Source organism: Leiobunum rupestre, chromosome 5 (genome assembly GCF_980474605.1).
Source record: "Leiobunum rupestre chromosome 5, qqLeiRupe1.1.hap1, whole genome shotgun sequence".
Taxonomy (NCBI): Eukaryota; Metazoa; Arthropoda; class Arachnida; order Opiliones; family Sclerosomatidae; genus Leiobunum; species Leiobunum rupestre.
Genome location: NC_143388.1, coordinates 65,460,443 through 65,466,442, shown reverse-complemented (window position 1 = coordinate 65,466,442; position 6,000 = coordinate 65,460,443). Strand labels below are relative to the sequence as shown.

The 6,000-nt window shown below is 30.9% G+C and overlaps 1 protein-coding gene across 1 annotated transcript in view; it reads left to right on the top strand.

Annotated features, from left to right (window-relative positions):
- Positions 1-932: 932 nt before the first annotated feature.
- LOC149945615 (MFS-type transporter SLC18B1-like) overlaps positions 933-6,000 on the top strand; it is a 74,714-nt gene continuing 69,646 nt past the window's right edge. Inside the window, exon 1 of the transcript XR_016481009.1 lies at positions 933-1,018. The gene's annotated coding sequence lies outside the window, so the exon portion shown is untranslated. The remainder of the gene's footprint in view (positions 1,019-6,000) is intronic.

The following is a 6,000-nucleotide window of genomic DNA, read 5'->3' as shown; positions in this document are numbered from 1 at the left end:
TTTAATCATTTGATTCACAATTTAATTGTTTGATTCGGGATTCAATCGTTTGATTCGGGATTCAATCGTTTGATTCGGGATTCAATCGTTTGATTCGGGATTCAATCGTTTGATTCGGGATTCAATCGTTTGATTCACGATATCATCGTTTGATTCACGATATCATCGTTTGATTCACGATATCATCGTTTGATTCACCATATCATCGTTTGATTCACGATATCATCCTTTGATTCGGGATTTAATCGTTTGATTCACGATTTTATCATCTCAATCTTGATCGGGTCCATAAATTTTTCATATTTGAACGACAATAGCGTAAACAGGAGGGTGACTTCCTTAGACGTATCTTTGACTGTACAAAAGTTTCAACCCTTCTCGACGCCCTCTGCAACTTTATATATTTCTTGAGTAATTTAAGGCTTCATAGCTCCCGTAAAGGGAGCAGCAAATCAATCGAAAAATCGTCAGTTAACATGCGCTACGACTGGGTTTTAAAGTAAGTAGCCCCATTAATAACTATCTTCGGGTGGCAAAAACATTAAATACCCTAGGAACATTCCCCGACTTATCCTGGACCTATTGGAACAATTCGTTGATCTATCATAATTTTGAAAGATCATACTTCTTTTAATATTGTTTAAAACAAATTTTCTCTTTAGATTAAAATTGTACTTTATTTCGCGGTTTGAAAGAAATATATAATTTCGTTCTATTGTTTTCCTTCCTACGTGTAATTAGATAGGCCTTGAAGAAAAACTAGGTAAGATAGTACAAACGTATAGCGTTACACATTTATGTATAATGCGTGTAAGTAGCACGAGCATCTTACGAGATAATCCGCGATGACTGAATTCCGAGCGTTCCTTCGCATTAATGAAGTATTTTGAAGCGCGTCACCAGTAGAACTCTACACCGTCTTTTGTCTTCACGGCATTTACGTTAGAACAGATCCTAATTTGATAACATCATCTCGTCGAACACCCTCCGAAGTATCAACGATCAATAGAATTAAAAGGTAAGTATTATTTACGAGTCTTTCTAGTAAGCCTTTTTGCAAATTCTTACTTGGAATTATTATTTGTGTTTATTCGCTTCAGTGTCCAAAAAACGTTCTCATTGCTGTTCTTTTTTTCATAATCAAGTAAATTTTTTAAATAATTTTACCGTTACGTTCACCGGGCGGGTCCATGTTTGGTTTTAACCTTTTAACCCCAATTAATGATTGAGTTATTGTAATCATTAGTCAATAATTCTCTTCGTGACTTAATAATTATATTCATGGCTTAAACATTTTATTTGGGACTTCATAGTTCTAACTTATAACTCTAGCCATAAATTAGTCACTTTAGTCATAAATTAGTCACTTTAGTCATAAATTAGTCACTTTAGTCATAAATTAGTCACTTTAGTCATAAATTAGTCACTTTAGTCATAAATTAGTCACTTTAGTCATAAATTTGTCACTTTAGTCATAAATTTGTGACTTTAGTCATAAATTAGTGACTTTAGTCATAAATTAGTGACTTTAGTCATAAATTAGTCACTTTAGTCATAAATTAACCACTTTAGTCATAAATTATTATTATAAATTCTTATCATTATTTAATCATTTAATGTCCTGATTTAATCATTTAATGTCATGATTTAATCCATTTATTCACGATTTAATCAACCTAATCACGGTTTAATAAATCTAGTAATAATTTAATCATTCGAGTAATAATTTAATCATTCGAGTAATAATTTAATCATTCGAGTAATAATTTAATCATTCGAGTAATAATTTAATCATTCGAGTAATAATTTAATCATTCGAGTAATAATTTAATCATTCTAGTAATAATGTAATCATTCTAGTAATAATTTAATCATTCGAGTAATAATTTAATCATTCTAGTAATAATTTAATCATTCGAGTAATAATTTAATCATTCGAGTAATAATTTAATCATTCGAGTAATAATTTAATCATTCGAGTAATAATTTAATCATTCTAGTAATAATTTAATCATTCGAGTAATACTTTAATCATTCTAGTAATAATTTATTCATTCTAGTAATAATTTAATAATTCTAGTAATAATGTAATCATTCTAGTAATAATTTAATCATTCTAGTAAAAATTTACCATTCTATTAATAATTTAATAATTCTAGTAATAATGTAATCATTCTAGAAATAATTTAATCATTCTAGTAAAAATTTAATCATTCTAGTAAATTTTTTAACATTCTAGTAAAACCTTTACCCTTCTAGTAACAATTTTACCATTTTAGTAAAAATTTAATCATTGTAGTAAAACTTTTACCATTCTAGTAGAAATGTAATCATTCTAGTAAAAGTTTTACCATTCTAGTAGAAATGTAATCATTCTAGTAAAAATGTTACCATTCTAGTAAAAATGTAATCATTTTAGTAAATATTTAATCATTTTAGTAAAAATGTAATCATTTTAGTAAAAATTTAATCATTTTAGTTAATGTAATCATTCTAGAAAAAAATTAATCATTCTAGTAAAAATTTAATCATTCTAGTAAAAAATTTACCATTCTATTAATAATTTAATAATTCTAATAATAATGTAATCATTCTAGTAATAATTTAATCATTCTAGTAATAATGTAATTATTCTAGTAATAATGTAATTATTCTAGTAATAATTTAATCAATACAGAAATAGTTTAATCATTCTAGTAATAAAATTAATGTAATCATTCTAGAAATAAATTAATCATTCTAGTAATAATGTTATCATTCTAGTAATAATGTTATCATTCTAGAAATAATTTAATCATTCTAGTAAAAATTTTACCATTCTAGTAAAAATGTAATCATTTTAGTAAATATTTAATCATTTTAGTAAAAATGTAATTATTTTAGTAAAAATGTAATCATTCTATTAAAATTTTTATTAGCATTTGCTGTATTTGAGATTTGATTTTAATATTGTATTCCACTTAAATGAGATTTATGTCTTCGCGCTTTAATAATTTCAATCGTAATATAATTATTTCAAACGCGATTTGATCATTTCATTCAAGTAGAAGGAAAGTAAGGTCGACCCGTCAGTCCCAGGTTCAGGTTTAGGTTCGGGATCGAGATCCGGGATTTAAGGGGTGAAATGGGGGTAAAATCATCGAAAAGTCAATGTATTTATGATATTTCTCGCGACGATTTGTTTTTTCGTATATCAACATATTGTGTTCAGGCCAGCTTGTTCATTTATCTCTGCTTATCTTGAAAGACACTTGAACGTATATCTTATTGCGTTTTATCGTACGAAATAAGTTGAAATGATGTAAAAAGTGATAACCTAGGCGGCGCACGCGGATTCTCCGGGGGACGCGGTTAATTTGAATTTAAGAGTGTTTTGACGTCATGGAATATGGGACGCGGTTAACGTGCGCGGATTGGGGCGCGGTTAATTTGAATTTAAAACATGGATTTGAGTGTTTTGACGTCATGGAATATTCGTGGTTAAAATGACGTAGAATGGAAATATTTTTAAACTTAATTTTAATATCATTGTAGTACTTAAATATGCTTGGCACTTGAACCTATCTCACTAGTATTTCAAACGAATATTAAGTTCCAGTATGAGAAACGTATCGTTCTCTCACGAGTATTTCAAACGAATATTAAGTTTAAGTATGAGAAACGTATCGTTCTCAAGTATTGTAATTGTACACGTGATTCCGTATGAGGACCGGGTAAATTCCTATATACGTAACGCGATACACTTCAAAATGCGTATACGTAGAATGGAATTAATTTTAAACTCCGTTTTAATAAATAAGATATCGAAGATAAATAATTTCAGAGTATAAAAAGGGAAAACCGTATAATAGTAAGACCATATTTAGAAAGTTCACCATCTGAATTGTATTGGAAGTGACTCCGAGGAACCTTAAAATGTAAGTAGGAATACTCAGTGATAATTCTTAACTTGTCTTAATGTATTTATTTTATAGGAATTGTTCATTTCCTGTGTCTGCTGACAAAGGGTTAATCGTTTATGCAGATGAAACCATCTACTGCGGTCTATTGGATTTAACAAAGGGTATCAAACTAACAGAAGCGGAACTGCAAGAGCTATGGACAAAGAAAGATGCTATTGAAGCTTATTTCAATAACGAAGCTGAAACTTCGTGGGTTTTCACAGGTTCTGAAACCAAACGGTTTTCGGTTCATAGATTTGCCGAACAAAAGGTTTTAGATGTTAGACAAATGTACCATGGTTACGGAGTAAACTATGGAAAACTATTACCGACTAAAGAGGGGGTAGCTTTCGCTCAATCTTCTTGGTTGAATTTCCTCGACCAGTACGAGTCTATTCAGAAGTGTTTAAAGCAAATCAAGGAAATAAAGGAGGCGATGACTAACGTTGTAATTAAACAATTACACGAAGCTCTTAAGAAAGCGTGCAATGGCTGCCAAATTGATCATCCATCTCAACTCCAGCATGATTGTATCATGACGGATTATTCTAAGCGTGTAGATTTACATTTTTATGAAATAATTATGTCGGTAGATTGTGAAAATATTATTGAAATGTTTACTATTCGCTGTGAATTGTCAAAAGAAATTTTAAATAATATAATGTCACTAATAATATGCAATGCTAAAAACTTGTTAAAAAAACTAATAAAATTGATTGCACTAATGCTCCGATTCTCATTAACCATTATGGATTTAAGCTTACAACATCCAATGAATGGGCTTGTAGCCGGGTCCACCCAATGCGGAAAGTCATTCCTGGTGGGACGGTTGATTCAACATAAGAAGACCTGCATATCCCCTCCTCCGGAGAGGATAATATGGTGTTATACCGAGTATCAGCCGAAACTATTTCAATCAATATTAGAACACACACCTTCAGTCGAGTTTCACGAAGGGTTACTCGATGTTAATATATTAAACCCGCAAATTAGGAATTTAGTTATTTTAGACGATTTATTATGCGAGATATCTAATAATAAAGATGTAACTAATTTATTTATTCGTGGATCTCATCACAGAAACACCTCCGTACTAATTTTAATGCAAAACCTTTATTATCCTGGAAAAGAAATAAGAACTTTAAATTTAAATGCTCATTATCTATTTATTTTTAAAGCACCACGAGATAAATCAACAATTTATCATCTCGCGAGGCAGATATCTCCAACCAATAGCAAATACGTTATTGATGCGTTTCAACAAGCTACTTCACGGAAATTTGGGTATTTATTAGTTGACTTGAAACCTCACACCCCAGATCAGTATTTACTACGAACAGGTTTAATACCGGGTGAAGAATCGGCTATCTTTATTCCAAAATGAAGTGTATTATAGAAGGGAATTTTTTTAGGGTTAATCGAGAGTGGATTATTAAAGAATTAGCTTACGTAGTATTAGAAACTGAAGAATCGGAAGTGTTTACTTTCAAATCTCCATGCCCTTTCAAAGAGCTTTCAAACGAAGATAAAAGACAATGCAGATGGATATCTCATAACATTTGTCATCTTCGATGGGATGACGGCGAACGTCCTTACAGAACGAGACGTGACATTTGCAATCAGATAGCGGAAAAAGCGACTTCGTTTTTCACCAAAGGTTTAGAAAAAGCTGCAGTATTATCGACACTCCTCGGTGTTCCAGTAACTAACATCGAAGATACCGGTTGTCCTAAATTATCAGAACTAGAAGACGTTGAATTAGACTGTCCTTTCCATTCCGAAACTGTTCATTGCGCTTTAAGAAAGGCTAAGAAAATCTCTAAATGGATGTCTCAAAACGAGTTAAGAAAAACATAGACTTTCTACGTTTCCTAACATCCTGTAATCTAAATCAAAGAAAGACAGCTATTAAATACGCTAGCCAGGAAGCTATATTGGCCCTTGTTGAATGTTGTATAAATATATTACACGGAACAATTGAACTGTCAGAACGTCATCGTAAGCGGTTAAAGAAACATAGCGCGGTTATACGAAACGTGTCGAAGAAGAACCCTTTATC